The following is a 22,193-nucleotide window of genomic DNA, read 5'->3' on the forward strand; positions in this document are numbered from 1 at the left end:
AAATCAGAAGTTAAACATGACAATTAAAACCACATATTTAGTCAGACCAAGATTTAGCAACATCTTGCTGTGTACCAAGTCAGTCAGTACTGCAGATTAATAACAGTACCGGCAGCTGTCAACATAACTTGATATAAAAAGTTGATTGATTTCAGTACTTACCAACATCTCTGAAAGTATTCTGAATTTTTAATAATTATAGGGATTAAAATTCAAGGAAATTTTTTTTTAACTGGTTAACATTCATGGCAATAAAAAAAAAAAGGAGAAATGATTCACCGTGAACTAAAAATTAGAACATGCTTCTAATATATTTAAAGATACTTCTTAGGATAGAGTTGTATCATTGCAGTCTTGTAAATTGTTAAAGTATTATATAAAAATTAGTGTTCCTTTTTATTTATTGATCTGCTTCTTCATAAATTAATAATATTTCTAATACTGGTGTTCCAACTGCTCTCTTCTGATCTCTAAGATCTATTACTTTCGTAGTTCCACAATACTTGATAGTGAATTGTTTACTAAATGAGTGAATGCAATTTCTTACAAGTCAGCTCTTCAAGCATGTAGTGTACAGAAGAAACAATTTCAGTATTTTTTCTATAACAGAACACACTAAACCCCCGCAAAAAAGCACTGAAGCAAATGGAAACGTTGGAGTCTAACAGCGAGTAGTTTCTGAATTACACACAATGAGATATTCTATGCAAACAAGACAAATTAGCTCACAAGTCAGTCCTCCTCTCTCCTAAGAAAACTGACATTCAAAAATAGATGATGTAATTACAAATCTATAGAGAAAAGGAGATAGGAACAGTTCTTTTCTTTGCCAGTCCACTGATCTCTGCTTGAGGCCAACAAACAGCATGTACACGGGCTGAAAGGCTGGGTTTTTGTAAATATTCAAAGCAGACATTTAATATTGTCATTGCTTTATTATAATTAATAAGTGGTAGTATGGTTGTGGCTTCTGTGTTTTAGAGAATAAGGGAGTTTAATTGTATGGATGCCAGCCACTCTCTTCCTCTTGGACTCTTCCATAGGCACGTTTAAATTAGCAGTACAGATCTAGCTCTTAATTTGTTTTTTTGTTTTAAGTACTTTACTTAGCTACTGTTAGAATGCTCTGAAGTCTTCATTTCTTTTTTATGTAACTTCCTAGATAAAAAAAATGAAACAAAAAGCCAAAAGAACAAAAAGAAAGTATGACATACTATTCACATTGAACTGGCTCATCTGCAGTGTCCTCATCTTAAGATCTAGCACACAGATCTTGGTAAAACTGGTTGCAGTAGCAGACGTTCTTCCTCTCTATGGACCAGCACTAGAAGAGAATGAGATACTGTGGCAGCACATTTTGTACTTACTTTTTTTACAGCGGGACAGTGATAATATTAAGGACCTGCAGATTCCCTTCTGAGCATTAGGTGGAAGTGTCTTATTTCTGTCCATCTGTCTCAGAAACTGGATCAGCACTTCCCATGTAAAACTATCCTTGTCTGTTCTTTGTTTCCCATTCTCCGTGCAGTAAAATCTCAGTTTCTTACTTATTTCAGCCAGACCTAGTCTCCTTTCCTACCAGCTGCATTTCTCCCAGGTTTTGTTAAATCTTTCTCCTTCCCCACATTCTTAAAGTCCTAACATCTTTCTTTCACCCCTTATACAATCTCAGTCTTCCATCTAATCTCCTCTGCCTCTTTGCCTCCATTACAATTTTCTGACTCCTTTTCTCAACATGCTTGTCCAGCTACATCATGTTTTCATTTACAACTTAAAATGTCTCCTCTCCTTCTTTTCCTTTAATCTTCACATTTATTGATAATTCCAGTCTCTTTGTCACATCTGTCCCTAGCCTTTCTCCCAGATACAACATTCTTGGCTAACCAGGCTCAGTCCAGTTCTTGTTTCTCTTGAGGACCGACCCCCTGTCTCTTATCTACTCCTTTCCTCTCCTTGTTTGGCTTTTGTTCCTTCTGCTTTAAAATCCATCTCCCTTACAGAGACCAGCAGAGGTGTAGGAAAACATCTCACTGGGAGTATAGATTCTTATGGAGACAAGACCTCAGCTCTCATTTCCTATTTCCAGACCCAAACCTATTACAGAGAAAATTGTGCTTCATCTCTATTCCTGACAGAATTATAACTAGTCATTCTGTGGTGATGGCACATTAATCCGGTCTGGAGAAAAGTTGCAAGAAACTAAAGTATAAGCAGAAACTTAAAAGGCCATCTGAAATATTTCTCTCAGGGATGCCAAACTGTGATTTTTAGGGTTAAAAAATTAGTTCTGTTTGGGCAGATTTTTACAGGGTCATAAAATGCATACTTTGTCCAGCACATACATACCAACCCTGATTTGCTGGCCCAGGCCATTTTTTTCACTAATTTTCCTAACTTACATCTAGAATAGTAAATGAAGCATGGTCAAGGTGTATGCTTGTGAACATCCATGCTGTTTCACTGACAGCACGCATCCTGGAATAGCTTGGCCTATACCACCTGGCACTCTGCCAGATATGGCCATGGCCATGGCCACTTTATGGTCTGGGGATAGTGTAGGAGGGCTCCCAAAAGGGCACTGTTCTGCTGGGGATGAGAATTAGTTATACAGATGCAAGCTGTGTCATGCCATTTGCTGAGGATTAGCCTTTGTTAGCACGTTACTCAAAAAAAAATCCAACAAACAATTCTGTACAAATGAACATTATCCTCATTTTCCACTTAATGAAACTATTTCTCCTTCACTGGTTTGTGTTAATGAGAATTTGCGATACCACTTAAGTGATCTTAAGTATATTGGACAGAATAGTAACAAATTCTAAAATAGTAAGCAACAATCATTTTTCTATATAAATTAATTTTAATGGACAGTTCACTACTTTTCTTTTGAGGAGATTACCAAAATTGTAAAATCCCTCTGTGGTGAACAAGAATGCCATCTGTTACAGAGTTTCAAACCTACTTCTCAGAAAAATGTTTTTTCTTCTATAAAAGGGAATAATTCCTCATTTGAAATAGAAAAAGTTTTATCAACTTGTGACAGTCCAGAAGTGAACGGTTTTGCATCATGTGGTAGCTCCATAGTGTTATGTAATATAACTAGATTATGTTTTTACTTAAATTTGCATGTAGGCACAAAAGATGTCATTCTAACTGACAAAAATTCTGGAATATGCTATGAAATTTATAAGTTCATTTTTCTTTCTTCTCTGCTACAGCCTTTTCAATAACTACTCCAAATTTTACATTATTTCAAAATTCTACCAAAGGTAAAACATACTTGTGCTCTTTAAAGACCTATTTCTGTTTTGTATTAGAAATTGGAAGCCTGGCAATCAATTTGACATTTCAGACATTCAATGAAATTAAAATTCTTACTCTTGATACCGTATTTTTACATCACAACCTGTTGTACCTGCAAAAGCAATACATTCAGACCTGAAAGAAGGTGCCAGACAGAAAATAAGAACATGTGAGTCTGTTATTTATTTCCAGACTGGTCTTCAGAACTATTCCTGTATTCTCAAGTATACATTAAAATCTCTACTGTCCTCCAGAGAAAATCTCTTTCACTTGGATTTACAATATCATTGGCAAGTCCAGAAAACTACAGCACTTGTGAGACAACCACAGAAAATATGTATTTTTAATACATTGCCTTTGTTCTTTAAGTAAAACTGTAACATATTGCATTACAGCGGATTAGGAAGATGTCCACAATACCCTCGGAAGTCTTAAGTTTATGGGACATTATCCTCCTATTCAAGGCTTGCAACTTAAAACATTCTTCCCCCATTGCTTGCAAACATCTGATGGTCTCTGTTTGCCTACTTTACATTTTACTTATTCATAAGAGACTCTTCCTTTAAAATCCCTTTACAACCATTTAAACAGAATGAAGGTCACATTTTGGCTTAAACTGACATTACTGCTCTTTTATTTATTCAAAATATCAAGACAGGAATAATCTGCCTGGGGGTATTCTACCCACTCTGACAAAGCTGAAATTCTCTCTGTTTGCATACAAAAATTAACAGGAATTGCATAACATTTGAAAATGTATGTTTTTCATCATTATTCTACTCCATGTTCCAGCTCTTGGAAGAATGGACAGTGGGAATGTATTTTTGAAGCAAAGCTAGAATCATGCAGTTAGCAATACCTAAATATATTGGAAGCTCTTGAGGCAGGAAATTAAGATGAAGCCATGTTTGATGCTCTCTTGCTTCTTTTACCAGAAAGGAACACAAAGAACTTTTTTCCTTCTGAACATGAGTTAATACCATCTGGTCCCGGTGACAGAAAAATTATGAATTTTATTGATTTGTCCCAAAATATCTTCTACTGATTTTTACATTTGGGACATTTCTTCTGAGTCATCCTCCAGAAAGAAGGGGCACATAGAGAAATTTTCCAGGCCTCCTCAATAAGGAACATTGACATTAACTCCTTTAGGATTTTCTTTTTGATATCTCTGTTCAGGCATATAAAATATAAATCTTCAGTGTATATCAAGTACTCAAATGTATATTATTAATATACACAAATAAATACAAGTCAATAGAGAAAAAACACAAAGGAACTGAATGTATCCCATGGACTGCATGAACACAACTCAAAATGCTCCTGTAAAGTGTCAGGTTAGCTACCTGCAGCATCAATCACCAAGAATATAATCCCCAGTATTTGATAATTTTTAACATCAATGATAACTGATTGTTAGAAGATATCTAACCCAGCACATGTTCTGCTGAAGAAGCTGTTCAGGTCTACCTTCACTGTTCATTTTGCTAAAATGCGTGAAGAAAAAAAAATAAAAAAATCACCGTCAAGACAGTGATTCAGGTACATACAAAGTCATTTAGGAAGTACCACAAAGCAGAGTTTCTGTCCCTATGGTCCCCTGATCAACCAATATTAATTTAACACCTACTGAAGTTGACTCGTGATACCCCAGAGTGATCCAACACAGGAATTCTTAGATGTTACAAACATCCACAAGACATGAAGGACTGGTCCTCACTACCTCTGATCATGAAGCAGTTCAGACATGGTATCTGAACAGACAGTACATCTTTTATCATCACAGCAATAATATTCTGAAACAAACAAACTAGGAATTGGTGTTGGCAGGTGTTTCATCTAGGAGGAGCGCTTGGAAACAGCCAACTCACAGTTTATGCTTACCACTTAGCAGCAAAGATGAAACTGAAATTAGCGACAGTGTACAAAGGGAATAAAAAGAGAACAGGGTAGAGGGCTTAGGTATGTTTGCTGTTGCTTTCAGTTGTGCCTAAAAATCCTTTAAAAACAGCAAATAAATAGTGAAAGCTTAATTAATGATTTGTACTATAAACAGAAGCAGCGAGGCTTAGTTGTATACAGGTTTGTACTTTTTGTTCTTCAATGCTCATCAATGCAGTAACCTTGTTACTTTTGCTCTCTCCAAGTCCTTTATAAAAATCTCCTCGTCAAAATATAGTATCTCCCAGTACTAGCTAGCTTGAACTGTGTGTTCTGACCCGGTAGATACTATTCACGTGCCAACAGAATGTACCAGGACAGAGTTTTCCTTTAATGAGGTTACCTCACAAGAAACTTTCACTAAACTTGAAAAAACTTCATTACCCTGCAAAACTCTATCATTTTATCACACTCAAAGTCTGCTGCAAAGTCAAAAAAAGACAGAGGGGTAACAACTTTGAGGTAAACAAACAGTAAATAGAATTCCATCAGTTTAATTTGTAAAAAAAAAAAAAAAAAAAAAAATTAAACCAGAATGAAACAGTGATAGAAACAATTAACAGGGTAATATTTTAGATAATTTGAGTATTGACAAAATGGATATATCCCATGCTGTTTACATTGCCATTAAAATTGTTGCTCACAATTACTTTTTTTTTTTTAGCTGTATTGCTTGGATACTCTCAATTACTTTCCATTCTTCCTTGATCTTTACAGTATTTTAAGAAAAGAAACACCACAAAGTTTTACTTTAACACATAGTAAAGGTAAACTTTGCAGACAGGATCTGGTAGTTTGTCACTCTGAGTTGCAGTGAAGATTAGGTTTCTGCGTACAAAATTTCATTTCTTAAGTACCATTAAATACAAGTAAGAATTGTTTTTGTGGCCTTCAATTTTCCTCCACTGGAGACACCACCAGGAATCTCAAAACACTAGTAGGTGTAAACTGTTTTAAAACTTTTTTGTCATTTGTCATGCTTTTTCTGGTTTCTTATATTCTTAGGGGAAGTGTGACAGACATGCCAGAATTGCAAAGCTAACTCAGGGTGAGGAAAGGGAAAATAACCTTCATTGGGGTTGTTGAACATAGTGAAAGGCTTGAATTTCTTTATAAATGTGAAGGAAATGAAAGCAATCCCTCTGATGGAGACAAATAATGAAAGAATCTCTGCTATCATAATCTTGTGTGGATGTCTAGCAGACAAAAGATAATTTTAGATACTTTTAAAAAATACTTTTTTTACATCTTTTTATACTTAAAAATACTTTTTTAAAAAAAGGTATCTTTTTATTTTCTAGGTATGTGATAGTGGATCCTTTCTATCATACAGCAATGATTACCAGCAAGGCCAAAATGTATCTTGTAGAAATACTGTTCCTAATGCAAGTCCTGCTTGGACAGAGTTTTTAGCAGAAGTCTTTTAACATTATCCTCAATGTTGTTCTCAGGAAAAGTATTTCATGTCCTCAGTGCTGGGAAGAGGTACTCTTTGTGAGAGCAGAAAAAGAAACAGCTCTATTTAAATACATAAAGACGTATGCATTGGCATAACCTTCTCTCTTGCCTGTTCTTGCTGCTGCTTTTATGAAAGTGCTACTTACAGGTAATTCTCTCTTTAGAGGCATACTTCCAGTTCATACAGTAGACTTCAGCACAATTATAAAACAGGTAACTCCTTTCTGTGATGCTGTCCTATGTTGGTTGAGGACCTTGAAAAGCTGTTTATTTAGGCTTGCTAAATGATTTCACATTGTAAATGGAGTTATAGTGCTATTCTGTGAAGCATTTTTTTGAATAGTGAAGTGAAAATACACTAAAGAAACAAGGAATGGAAGTAGATGCAAAGGCTAGACATGAAAATTAATCTTTGGGTCCTCCCTCCTTAATTCAAGTGATTGATCACAGATATGTTCTTAAAAATATGAAAGAAGAATAATTTGACCTTAAAAAGTCACAATTGTACCTTTTTTGAAAAGTCACATGAAACTAAACTAAAAATTCAAAATTCACTTTCCTTTTCAGTAGCAAGGGAAGCAAAATGCTTTCCTATGTATACTGTGACTCATATATTTTAAATCTCTGCCCTTTTCTGATGAATTTTAAATGTCAACAAACACAAACTGATGTGCTTCTGACGCATTGCAGCCCTGGTCATAACAGCTTTATTACTCATTTTTACTTACACGGGAGAAAACCAGAGTATTTTAAATGTGTATTAGACACATAAGGAAATCATCAAAAGACATGTACTACAGAAGCCTTTTTTGGTGATGTTGACTTCAACTGTTTAGGCAGCAACTGACTAAGTTTCTTCAGCAACCATGACAAAGCAATAATGTAATGCAAGAAACACAGAAGATGAAGAATATAGCAAAATGTATAATACTGTTTTTGATCTGAATGCCACTTCTTGGATTAAAACCAATAGGAAAGATATAGCTGATCTTTCAATTAGCTGTAAAAACAAATGAAACATAAACAAAACCTAGAAACACGTGTTAAGTATTTACACATTCCAAAATAAAATAAAAGCAAAATCTCTTATTCAATATAACAGATATATTCCTTGTATCATGAAGTAGAATTTTTCACAGAAAGTATTTAATGCAAAATTGAAATAAGCAGTTATTATTAAAATTCTTAACTTTCAATTAAAGTTGCTTTAGTGCTATAAGTCAAATACTGTAATCTGAAAAGTAAAACTTATTTTTGGCATATTTCTTCATTTTAAAGATCCTAATTTGGGAAACTGGAAAACAATTCCTATTTGGATCAAATAACAGGCACATTACATTCTCCAGGAAGTATGTCTGTAGCTATTATGTATATATTTATGTCTAAAGTTATTCTGTGGGCACATACAGGAAAAGACATTCATAGAGTGCAAGTATAACTCAAATTAGACATTATTTGCTCATCAAATATAGACAATAGTGCCTGACATGTCATCATTCTTTGGTAAGATCACCAACCCAGAACTTAAAAAAGAAGGGAATGTTGTAACAGGAAAGTCTAATAACAGTATCAGTATGCTAATTGCTACCTATGCAGTATTTGCAGTTTTGACCACAAATAACGAGCAACAGACTAGCTCCAGAGCTTCAAAATTTTTAACCACAGTTTTCAAAAACAGAATTAAAAGTGTTAAGACTGATTCCCTAAACTTGTAGGTCTGAAGAAAACTGCAGCTCATGCTGAAGTACTGGTTCTGATATGCAGTTAAGAAAAATTCTTTGTGGCTTTTGTGCACGCTCAGAGCGTTTACTACCCGCACTGTAGTCTGGATTAAACCCCTGTTTCAAGAGAACAACTTAATTCACTCTGTAGGGATCATTAATCCTGATATCCACTTTACAGTTTAGCAAAGCCTTTACTTGGAAAAGCAAGTTCTACACAGTATAAATAAGAGGTCCCACATATGTTTAAAAACATCCTCATCTGATATGTTTGGTAGATAAGCTCCATTGTGAGTCAGAGGCAGGCAGCAAAGCATTTGTATTTTGATTACAGCCCTCTGATAATTGTCCCTATAATAAATGAACATTTCACTAATCCCAGAACAGTGGTGGTGATTTCTCATGTAAGTACTTCTTCAGGAAGAGAATGAGCTGCAAATTAGGCTTTCCTAGGAAAGGCTATGCAAGTTTCTAATGGCAAAATAAAGATAAATGATGCTACATCTTAGTTTCTGTAGGTTCACCCAGTCCAGGTTTGCAGGTGGTTTGGTCTGTTCTCTGCCATCTGTGCATCTAAACTCTGACTAGGATAGATCTTGATTCCTTAATTGGCAGTTGAAGAACAACTTTACACACATTTCTGGAAGGTAATTATGAGACAGAAAGGTTTTAGTTCAATATAAGAACAACTGAGAGATTTTAGCTAGCCTCTAGTGTACAGAAGTAAAGACTGTCCTCATAGCTTTAAAATCTATTATTTTAATCTAAGGAAAAAGCTAGATAAAATTCAGCTGAAATTTAAAATCATCTACTACAATGTTGAAATCTATTTTGGGATGGGAAAATTGTCCTGTAAATGTTCTCATTACTTTTTAGCTGTGAATTAACAAAATATGAAAACAGACATGTAGCAAAGAAGAAGTCTCCACAGTATAATTTAAGTACAGGAAATTAAATACTGAGAGTAGACTCTCAGGGATAAGAGACAAAGTTTAAGTAGTGCGTACACTCAGGAAACAAACATGAGAGACATAGATGGACATTGTAAAATATGGGGAGAAAGTGCCCAGGGAACGTTGAAGAAAGTCACGAAGAGAAGGGAAAAGTAACAAAAGATGGAATCTTCTGATAAAGGAAAGAAAGGGAGAATAATTTTGCCTTCTGCTGCCTTTGTTTTCATTATTTTATGTTCTAGACATTTATATGGTTCCCTTACTAAACAACCCTAAATCAAATGTTATTTTTAGATAATTTTTTGAATGCTAGTTTTGAATTTTTTCCCAAGTTAAAGTCATATGTTACTAGGTACCTGAGGATTTCTGATACAGGAAGACAGTCATTTTAATGTTCTTAATTTAAATAGCGTTTAAGATGTTTTCAATATGGCTGAGGGGATATGACTTTGTCTTCCAGAAACATGACTAAAATCAGTTAAAACAAATCACCAGGTGTGAATCACAACACTATCAGTTCAACAGATGTTTAACTAAAAGCAAAATTAATAAAATATATGAATCTAAATGTAAAAAAGGAAGTACTTTTCACAGATTGTAAAAATTGTTGCTAACAGAATTTCAATGAAATATACAATTCAAAACGAATGTGGGGTACTCAGATAAACACAAACTGTGGTTTTATCAAATATAGCTTATTTCTCCCCTGTTATGACAATACATTAATAAAGTCTTATACAACTTCATGAATTTAAGAACTGCATTTCTGTTTGAAAGCATTATCTTCACACATGCATTGAACATAATTATTAAATGACTCATGAAATCATGCAGAATGAAATATGCTATTTCATAACGTAGTTCTGTGTTTAAGCAAGATAACAGTTTTCATAAGCCTTCTTCAGTACTTTCATTAAATGGAAAATACCTACCACAACACAACAAAACTAAAAGTAGGATGCTACAGGGAAGAAAAGTTTGGGGGTAAATTAAATACCTTTTATTATCCAAAGAGTAGGACTGAAAAAGTAGACAATCTTTTGGCATATAGGCCCTTCATCAGGTCTATTTGGGCATTTGAAACTAGAAAAACAGCCTGAAAGGTAGCATGGGCAGCACACGACTACCATCTACTATCCTGGACTTGCTCTCATCCTACAGAAAGTTTGGCTCCATCTCCATAAAACTCTATACTACATGCATCCATACCACGCAAAACTTGGCTCTAGGTGCCCTTTGGGTAGACTTTCACCTCTTCAGCCCTCAAATATGGCTGTCTTTTTGCAGAACCAGAATATATGCTAGAAGCCTTGGGGTGTAATATGAAGGTACAAATCTTATCAGGATACTATTACAGTATTTTAAGATTCATCTGGACAGGGTGCTGGGCCATCTTGTCTAGACCGTGCTTTTGCCAAGAAAGGTTGAACCAGATGATCCTTGAGGTCCCTTCCAATCTGGTATTCTAGGATTCTACGATACAGGAATGTGGAGGGAACCAAACCTGACACAGCCTTGTCTGCCTCATCTATGCTGACTTTTGGGAGTCTTCACCACGCTCTCTCTTGTTTGGCACTCACGCCAAACCCCAATCAACCTCTTCATCCTCCACATACTGAAATCTACCTTATCATTTCCTTATCACTACTATGAAAACTTTCACTCAGGCAAACAATAACTACAACATTTTCTGCCAGTCTCCAAAATATCCTCCTGTGACTTTTCATCTCACAGGTAACGCTGATATTAAAAGAATTCTGTTACTTTTTTGGCTTTAAACTCTGAATCCATCCATTTCCTTCCTTGTATTTCCAAGTAAAATTCAAGTCCAACATTACAGTCAATTCTTACCGATTTAAAGGAACTTTATGTGGGTCCAACAGGGACGTGAGAATACTGCTAGCTACCAATCTCCCATGGTAAACTGTGATGCCCTCCTCACACTGAAAGTTGACATGAAATCTGAAACATTGCAGATTGGATCAGCTAGTAAGACAACCAGGGGAGTAATCAAGATCAGTAGGTAAATAATAATAAAGGGAATATTCAGGAAAATCTTTCTGAACAAATTCTGAGAATCCCAGAAAAAATGAGGCTGCAATGGACCTCTGCAGATCATCTATTCCAGTTTAAAGGTGGACTGAACAGACCTACCTTTGGATGCAGCTTGCCTTCTACAGCCTTGCTAGCACAGCCTGGTCTACAGTTACGGTCCATTGCCATAGTTGTGCTCTGCTGACTCAGCTTCATTCCAGAGCATTTATTTTTTAAGAACCACTTCATTTTATTCTGCTTTCAACAGCCTGGAGTCACCAGAACATGAGTTTTATTTACTTATTACTGCTCCTAACCTCAATCTCCTTATCCTCAAAACTGAGGAATTTGGGTGCAGTGGAACTTTGCAGACACGCCTCCTTCCATCAGCAGCCATCACTGACAGAGGCTGCATGCTTCTCATATCCAGGTCTAACAGCTCTGAAATTCAAAGTAGGACCTCTGTGAAACTTTAACTTGAAACAGAGGCTGATGTACAGTACACAGCCAGCCTTTTCTGAAAGCCACTAATATCCAGAACTAATAAGCCAAATGATGCAAGAAGTCTGTATAAAATTTAGTATCTGCCACTTGCTCCACTGAAAAAAGCTAAGGTGAATAAAAGGTACCAAGACTCCTTTTGCTCCTCAGAGCACTGACCACACAGCAAATAAACAAAGAGGAACTGAAGAGTTTTAGCAGGCAGTACTACAAGATGATTCCACCTCTACATCCCATTATTAAAAATACATAGATACGTGATTCTTACAGACAGACACACATATGCACACATGCAAACAAACATATGTCTTAGTGAAAACTGTGTTTTATGGCTAATACCAGCAATATTCAACACTGAGCATACACCATACTCTATTTTTAAACATACTGATGTACTTTAGTTTATATTCTTCTTCACATTCTTATATAGAAGTAGTACTTCATCCACCACAGAAACACAACCAACCATGGCATGAAATGCAGCAGCTGTTTAACAGCTTTTGGTAGATATACAGGAAGGTTTCATGAGAAGACTGGCCCAGGTAGTCAAAGTTACAGATTAATTAAATAGCGAGAATATTGTTACCCAAGCTGAAAATTTGACCAGGATATTGAATTAAGTGGTTATCCAAACCGCCATGATGTTTTTAGCCTGGTTTAATAAATAAAAAAGCAACCACACTCTATGTCACTGTCTAAATCGTCTGTATCCCATTCATTTCTCTCCCTCCTACAATAGCTTTTGAACTTCTTGGCCAATTTCAACCAAATTCAACAGACAAGTAAAGGTCTCAGGAATACTACATTCATACAAACTTTCTGAAAATGAGACAGAAGAGAGAAGAAGAAACATCATTTATGTCTCTGCTGAGACTGCAATGGGCAAGAAGACCTTATTAGATATCAGAAAACCTGTATGAGAGAAAGACCTTGTAAATGTCTCTAGTTACGGAAAAACTTCAGTCACTGCTTGTTAAACATCTAAGACAATCAACTTTGAGAAATATGTCCACAGGAAACCAGCTTACTTAATTCCAAGTCATGAAAATAATTAAAAACTGAAAGAGGTCAGCACCTGGGATTTGTATCTCATGTAAAAGGCATTATTTTTCACAGGAAGGAACAAATCTCACAAGGCCATTCAAGCAAGAGGATCTTTGTACACCCAACTTTTCTGTGTCTTCTGACAAAGGCTTGGCTTTGTATGATACGCTATATCCCCTTCTTTCAACTGTTCCTCCAAAACTCTTCCCTTGGCTTAAAACATATATTCTTCATGAGTATTTCTCAACACTAAGTATAGTCACACATATCTGTGTAATTACAAAACTATTACACTAAGGATGAATATTGTATCTTCATATTGTTACTAAAGCCTTATGATTATGAATAAAAACTAAAATATAACCTGCTTTTAACCACTGAGTTTTCAACTAGGAAAAAGTTGCGTGTTATTAGCAAAAGTGTAAAGGTTTAGAAATGAGATTTTAAATGGTTCCCTCTAATGCTGGGCTTAATTTAGAACTTATTTTTAATTTAACTCCATGCAGTGGTTCTTACCCTTTGGTAGTATTCTAGGACCATTTGTTCTTCATTATGTAATGGAATGGTCTATATCTAATATGTGAACATCACATTTGTTTAGAAGATAAATGGACATTCATGTCAGCCAAAGTGGCATCAGTTGTGACTATGAATCACAACCAAAACTTCCAAAATCTTAACTGCAAAATTTCAGAACTCTGTGGCAAAAAGTTACTACAGTTCACTCACATGGGTTACTCATTTGTATGTGGCTATGAAGGCCAGAATTCATCTCACCAAACACAGATAACATCAGCCATACTTACCTAGGCCCTCTCCACAGACAATGGAGAGAGGCAGACACTTCTATGACATGATAAATCTCCTCCTCAAGTAGGAGGAGATTTAAGACAGATATGGTAAAACCACCTGTATCTCTATAAAAGGAGCCAAGCTGACTGGTTTTGATGCAGTCAAATCACATTCCTACAGTTTGGCAAGATTCTGGTTTAGGAACTTACATGTTTGTTCTGATGCATAATTGAATGTGCAGTGCGTGCACCTGTTGGTGGAGAAACACCAAGTATTGCCCAATAACTCATTTGATAATGAGTCAGTAACCCACTGATACATAGTCAGTCATTTTCTTTCAGTCAGTGAACTTATTCAAAGGAAAATGTATTTGAATTCAAGGAGATTAAAAACTTATAAAAGGAATTCTGTATACACATAGTTGGACGCTCCATGTTAATTCAAGTATGGTTCACAAAAGTTCAAACTGATTTTGCTAACAGTTCCTCAGATGGAAGGTTATTATCACACTGTCAAGCCCAAAAGAAGTGTTCACCAAAAGCATGGATCCATCCTTGACTAAATTTAACTAAATTCAGTATGTGATAGATAAACAGAAGAACTTAGAGCTACAAACATCAGCGGTTTACTACTGCAAATCAGATATTTATGTAAGTACAGTAATAACATATTGTAAAACATTTTAAAAGTACTAAAAGTTAGCTTAATATTACACAATTGCAAGTTTAAACTATGCAACTTAATAGTGTATTTAATTGTGAAAACAAGTATAATTAACTATCAGAATCTAAACTAGTAATTGTGTATAAAAATGAACACTTAAATTTACGTCCTAAAAATGTCACATAAGCATGAACATGATCCTTAAATAAGGACAGAATCAGCCTGAAATGTTGCACAGAAAATCAGATGAGGGAGAAGCTCAATACATCCACCTAATAAGTAAAGAACAAAGAAACCCCAATTCAATTATTAATATGCTAATATTTTAGTACAGATATAAAAAGAAATCTAAAAAATTTTTACCTTAGAGATCTGAAACGATGTGGACTTCTGAATAAACTACAAGCAGTCTCTTCCCAAGAGAGAATTGTCTAACTTTTCCACTACTTTCAAATCTGGAGTGGAAGATATTTTAGGCCTGGCCAAATATCACTGGAAGAAAATTCGTTCACATGTTTGGCTGTGTTTTGCATTCCATCCTGTTGCTCTGGCATACAGATGCAGCTAATTATAATCTGTGACATAAGCGGCTAATTCTACTGCTAAAATGGTTGTGTACAGACTCTAGAAATGAACTGCCCCACTGTAAGACATAACCAAAGCATCATGCATACTAAAATGTCCCACCCTGTCACATAATGCCAACTGCTTTATTAAAATCTGAGAATATGCAGCACTTCATAGATTCTGCACATAAAAACTATTAATGTACTTAGCTGCTAACAGCACACAATGCAAAATTAGAAACAAAAAAACCTTCTGATTTCTTTTCTGAATCCATATGTAACATCTAACTGAATTTTAATAGTTGTTTTTCTGAAAACTTTTAATTTCAATGCTAACATTATTCTAACTATAATCTATACTGGCTGGTATATAAAGTCTCCTTAAAAAAAGGAAATACATATATTATAATATACTTATAATAGCACATACAAATTTTATATAATAACTACACTAACTACACTACACTACAATAACCTTTCCAAAAAGTTAAACCATTCTTGGTATTTAAGAAAGATGTGTATAAATACCAAGAGCTATTAAAAAAAAGTTGCATATATTACATATTTTAAGATGATATAGAAATTATGAGACATCTTTTTTCAGTGGCATTTAAGCTTTGAGTTCTCAAATGCAGGAACAAGTATTCCAGCCTGGCACTGCTTACATTAGACTGACTATACAAACACTGACCAACAGACTTTCTGTTCAACCTATGATATTTTAGAATCTGTGCTGGTAGATGTCTACAATTTAAAAAACATTAAAAGATACATTTGTAAGATTTACAGACCAAAAGTTTTGTGCTATGTGAAGCATTGCAATCATCATCCATATGGTCGGACAATTTCATTTCTCAAAGCACAATGTTTCCTTTTTTCTAGCCATGCACTCACACCATTATCATGCTTTGGAAGACGAAGCTCCTATCAGACATTTAACAGCTGCAGATCATAAATTTAGGACTGACACAAATCCAACTGATCACAGGCTTACAAGATACTTTCTTCCCTTTATGAATTCTGTGGCCACTAATCCTTTACCACACTCTGTTTACATATACAAATGGAGAAGTTCTTTTCTATACAAAGGAATTAATTCACTGGTATCTGAAAAAAATTACATATTTTTCATAATAAAATATTTATCAATATCTTTAAAACAGCTTTGATATTTAATCTCATGGATTTATGAAATATAAACTGGGACAAAAGCATTTTTACATTGTGTTAACACCAAAGCTTTTCTTTAATTGAAATTCCCTGTAAATATTAGAGGAAGAAACCTATAAATGCCAGATAGTTTTGAAGGGTAGATTATTTAGTCATTATTTAGGTGATAGGGCATTCATGTCCAGGCATTTCCTGCAAAATCTTTTGTCCATTCTTGGACAAAAGCAAAGGATCAGACAAAACTGGATAGAAGATCCCAAAAAAGCAACATTTAAACTTCATTTTAATATGTTTCCTTTTAGCATATTTCTCATTATTTGATTTCTCAATTTATAAAAACAGATTGAATAACACAGTGCCCAGCGATAGAAAGAGATTAGATTGTATCACCCAGTAGCTCTCTTTATGGACAGAACTTTTATGTTATTTTCCATGTATGATTACTCTTCTTGGTCTAGATTCATGATGTCTTTTGTCTGCTCTTCTACCTATCTAATATCTGCAAAGTAGAAATTCTAAAAATGAAAAAAACAAATAAATACCTCAGTTTGTATCTTCTGAAGTTCTCATGAAGTAGGACTGAAGCAAGAGCAACTGTCAGTGAGTTCTGTATCATCTGAAGGCAGCTGTCTTCCTATTTAAATGCAAAGAATGGAAAGAAAAAGGAAACATTTTGATGAGTATGGGGAAAGAACAAGATATTCCTGAACTGCTCTCCTGACTACTTTAACTGACAACATCTTACAAGTGATGGAGCAAAATCCATGGAGATTAAAACTGTTAAACACAAATGAAACACTGGACATCCAATGCCTGTTTGGACTTCAAATGTTTGTGACAGCACAGTTTACAGTAAATGAGAAATATACATTAGGCAAAAATCTATGTGAAAAGTAATAAAAAATATTTCTGTTGCAATGTTAAAATTCCTTCTAGCACTAGAATGCATTAGTATAACGAACAATGATTTCAATTATGGGGTTTCATTGCATTTGTACAAAAGCTAAGTCTTTCTCTCAGTCAAGTAATTATCTTCACAGTTCAAGAATGTTGATGTCCTGTTCCTCGCCAAAAACTGCCAGCTTCCTTTTCAATTGGATTTTGAAAGTCTATGACTGACGACTTAGTTCTGGAAATGTAAACAAGCAAACATTTATCTTCCACACTGTCAGAGTCCATTCATACCAGCACTTGACTAACTAGAAGTACTTGTAATCTTATGCCATGAAAAAAAGATGGGAAAAGATACATAAATTGTGGTTTGAATATTCTGCCATTAAAAGATGTTACATGTTGTAGAGAAAAAAATTAGAATTTTGAGAAAAATTCTGTGTATACCTACAAGATTTCAAGAACATCTGCTTTTTCTCCAAAGGGCAAGACAACACAATGGTGGAGAAGACAATGGCTATCATGTATCAGTTTAACTAATTCATCTTACTAAAACAGGCATAGAAGCCATTTGGTCCTATCTATATCAACTTCTCTAACTTATTCAGATATTTTTCAAGTTGGTGGCATCTTTAAAGAGTGTGTTAAAGATTTGTTAAGCAAAGGGCATTTAGGACCAGAGGAGAATATTCTAGCCTCTATGGAAAACAGAGTTTATCTCAGAAATAAAGTACTACACAATAATTTTCCAGTTAATAATAATATGAAATTTTTGCTTTATTAGAATAGGATAGGATAGGAAAGGAAGGATAGAATAGATAGAATAGAATTAGAATAGAAGAGAATAGAATAGAATAGAATAGAATAGAATAGAATAGAATATTATATTTTCAGTTGGAAGGGACCTACAATGATCATCTAGTCCAACTGCCTGACTACTTCAGGGCTGACCAAAAGTTAAAGCATGTTATTAAGGGCATCGTCTAAATGCCTCTTAAACACTGACAGGCTTGGGGCATTGACCACCTCTCTACGAAGCCACCCTCTTGGTAAACAAATGCTTCCTAATGTCAAGTCTAAACCTCCTCTGACACAGCTTTGCACCATTCCTACATGTTCTGTCGCTGGATACCAGGGAGAAGTGATAAGCAATTATTAAATTAAAAATTTAATTCTATATGCTAGATTTCCTGTGACTATTTGTCAAAAGGCAGCAGGTGCCCATAGAGGCTTATATACTGTAGCCAGGAAATAGATTCTTAGATCATCTGTGCAGTCAAAAGAGTGTCTGGCTAGTATTGGAATCATGCTCTTACTTCATTTGCAGTATCTTTCTCTTTGTGGCCTAAAACTAGTCAGTCAGTCACACTCTCTCCTCAGAAAAAAACCCAAGATACCCCAAGCCTCTTGTATCCCCAAAATTGCATAGCAAGAGATAGTTAATAACCAAGTTAACTAAGAAAAGAAGCTCACTACTGATGAACAATTGTAATTACATGGCAAATGGTAAATATAGCTAAAATTAGCTTGTACGGGTATATAACTCCAGATGAAACAGTTTTGTCATATGAAATGTTAAAAGATACCTTGATAGAGGTTCAGAAAGGTCAAGTAGTACAGCAAAAGCAATTTTCATTAATCATAAAATGGCATATACTTTGGAAAAAAAGTAACATTCACATGAAAATATATACCTATTAGAATTACCAAATTAAAAAAAAAATCACATACAAATATTTATCTATTAGAATCACTGACTGCAAAACCCCAAACCAACCAAATTCTCAAGCAATTAAAGTGGGGGATAATTTTATTAATGTTCAGAAAATATAAAAAAATAATTAGTTACTAGGCATCTCTGGATGTCCAAGAACTGAGGGGAAATGTCCAAGTCTTCTTAATTCTTGTTCTTGTGCATGTTAGTCACTTGTAAGCTTGAATAATGATGCTACAGAAAAATCACCTTTTCAGAAAAAAATTTTTTCCAATTCTCCTGACTTCCCACTACTGTCAGAGGCTCTAATATGAAAAAAGAACGGTTGGAAACAATTTTTTCAGTGTTTCCCTCCAAAGTATTTTGAGTTGGCTACGTTTAATGTGCTTTTTAAATCTGTAAGGGATAGGACAGCATGCCATTTATTGATAGAGACCCTGCCCCTTCCTAAGAATAGGGCTATGGTGAATATCTAGAAAGGGTTGTCATCTTCTAAACCTGAGCAAAACAGTGAGACAAGGGAGGACTTAATCTTTCACATATAAATAGAAAGAAACATTTGAAAGTTACTAAGTTGCACCTATTAAAGCTATAAAAATGTAATTGTTCTAAATAGTCACTTAAACGAGGTGGAAAATACTCCACTAGGAACCTTTTGGAATATAAACACAGGACCCCCATCTATACAAGGCTTTAAGGGAGATCTGCCTAGACATTTCATTACAATATCTATAAGGTGGTTCAAAACAGCTTTGAAATTCAGAATATTTATGTTTTATTAGAGTATGTACAATAATAAACTAGAACAAGAAAATCTGGAAATGACTATGCAAGACAAGATAAAATAAAAGGACTTTAAGTGTCCAACCGCCCACCCTGTCAGTGCACAGCAGGTCCTTGTGTCTGGTTTCTAGGAATTTTCTCCACCTGTGAGCACAAACAGCTGGCTGTGGGTCTATTGCCTGATTATCTTATCAGTACTCAATCTCTGCTTCAGCAATAATCTCCCAGCTCCTTGCTGCCACACTCCTCCTGCTCTATCCCTTTTTTTTTTGCCACATTCTGTCACCTGAACTATCCTCTAGGTTCAGTGGCTCCAGAACAGGAACCTTTTTCACCTCCTGTTCACCTGCTCTACTCACTCTCTTTTCAAAGTAACTTAGGCACAAAATTAATTTATATAAAACAGATTCAAATTGTCACAGTGGGCTAGTTGGCTTTTTTGGGGGGGTGTGTATGTTAATGGTATCTTCTGCTTGGTTTGCATCTTCACACAATTTGATTTAAAACAATTTAATTTAGTGGGTTAATTCCATATGACCCTTTAAAAAGGTTAAGTAGTGAGGCAGCAAGTGAAAAGCTGCATGTGTACTTTGTGCTCACTGCTGTACCCCGTGCAAAGATGAGCCTGACAGGTGAACTGGAATAGATGTAAGATGGGACGAATTGCTTTTCTAAGAGCAAACAAGCAAGCTCAGGCTTGTAGAACCTTTCAGAAAGTCCAGTTGAGAAGGGAAGGACTAATTTGGAGTCTGTGGCTTGCATGCAGACTGGAAGACACAATGGCGATACCTTGCTGTAGTAGTATCTTAAAGGCAGAAGATGTTGCCTAATACTGAGGTGAAGAAAAACCACCAAATGTTAAATGTGCAAGCAGATTTGGAATGAATCTGTCCTAGTGCATGGTTGGTACAATTCAAGCATTCTCCTAAGTATGAAATTCAACTAATGTTAGCTTGAAGAAGTTAATTGTTACCTTCTTCTTAGGAAGAAAACCAGAAATGTGTACTTGGCTTTACATGAAACTCTACAATATTCTGGACAGGACAGTGGAGTAAAGCACTTTTTAGTAGGTTCATTATTTTGTGCATTGGGATTTTTATTTTAGGGTATGATTCACTGCACACCTACTCACAGCTCCATCTGCATGCACTCTGTGACAGGCAGAATAGTGTATTTACAGTTGTATTCTGTACAGTATGTCAAATCACTTCTACAACAGATGTCAACAGCACTGACAATCAACAGTAAACCATGTTTCATGTTCTTTGGTCATAACATTTCCTTTTACGCCACTTGTCCTTTACTGAAAATAAAATCAAAAACCCCAAACCCACTCAATGTCCAGAGCAGGATAGTCTAGTCTTCTGCCTTGGGATATGTGGACTCTGAAGAACTGAAGTGAAATACGTGCCTATCACCTTGTATAGGTGGTTGTATAAAACAAAATTGAATGACTGTCCCTCCATAGTACAATAGGTTTAACGGGTCTTGGAAGCTCTGCATCCGTACCCATATTCTCATATTGCATAAAGGTTTGTACAGATACAAACGCTAAAGAATATGATGAGTTTACCACTCTCTTTTGCTTTCTTCCTATTTATCTCCTTTAATTTTTCATTTTCTGTCCTACTCATAGATATGCCAGAAGTATAGATGATATAAAAGTCCCCCCATTTTCTTTTATCATTAAATGTTATTTTTCAGTAACATAATATATATTTAACTGTGACATAATAAAGCAGGTGTATCTAATCTGCATTTGAAATAAAAGCATACAAAAGCATCTAAAACTCTGTTTAAATCCTGTGATTCAGTGTCTACTTCATTAGTTAGAATAGTTTTTCATTCACTACCAGCATGCATCTTCCCAGCAAGGAAGGAAGCATGAAAAAAAAAAAAGAGTTAAGGCACACAAGAAAAATGTTTCCTCTTCCAAAAGATTTAAAAGAAGAGAAGTGGAAATATGAAAATTACAGTGCTCTGGTCAGGACTCTGTAACAGGAACCATGGTCCCAGAGTTCATTCACTGACAGACTCACAGAATCACAGAATCATCAAGGTTGGAAAAGACCTTGAAGATCACCTAGTCCAACCATTGACCTAACATTGACAGTTCTCAACTACACCATATCCTCAATGCCCAGAAAGTTTTAGTGGATTGCAATTTTATATTTGGAGCAACTGACCATTGAATTATTTCCATAGGAGGAACCTGCATTAATTTAATTTTCTTAAAACTGCAGTCATCAATAACACTGATAAAAAGATGGAATACTAGTTAAATATTTAAGAGAAAAGATATAGTGTTAATACAGAGCTTCTCCCTTGTTAAACAACTGGAAAAAGTTATTGTGGGATGGTCATACTACAGAGCAGCAGAGATAATGAGTAAGATTGGCTGTTTTGCTAGTATAAATTAAATTAAAACAGTCATAATAATTTGTTGTAAGTCCTGAAGAGAACATCTTTAAATTCTTTTGTTGCATAGGTTCACCTTTCAAAATCTCAAAAAATGAACTCAAATTTACAAGCTAGCAGAAGGAAACAGAAGAAAATAAATTGAAGGAGGAGTTAACCCAAAGGCATGTTTTAGCTAATATGTAAAATGTGGTCATTTACCTAACTAAATCTTGTTCCAAGACAAACGAGGATGTTAGTA

At 35.1% G+C, this 22,193-nt stretch overlaps 1 protein-coding gene across 13 annotated transcripts in view; it reads right to left on the reverse strand.

Moving 5' to 3' along the window:
- The window catches only part of SGCG (sarcoglycan gamma), a 149,725-nt gene that overhangs the window by 88,411 nt on the left and 39,121 nt on the right, over positions 1-22,193 (reverse strand). For 9 of the 13 annotated variants that reach the window (XM_074816023.1, XM_074816021.1, XM_074816015.1 and 6 more), the window contains one exon: positions 16,689-16,780. The gene's annotated coding sequence lies outside the window, so the exon portion shown is untranslated. Of the gene's footprint in view, positions 1-1,214; positions 1,325-14,773; positions 14,885-16,688; positions 16,781-22,193 lie in introns of those variants that run through there. The other 4 variants (XM_074816011.1, XM_074816019.1, XM_074816018.1 and 1 more) reach the window with 4 other exon arrangements.

Source organism: Strix aluco, chromosome 2, assembly GCF_031877795.1.
Source record: "Strix aluco isolate bStrAlu1 chromosome 2, bStrAlu1.hap1, whole genome shotgun sequence".
Taxonomy (NCBI): domain Eukaryota; kingdom Metazoa; phylum Chordata; class Aves; order Strigiformes; family Strigidae; genus Strix; species Strix aluco.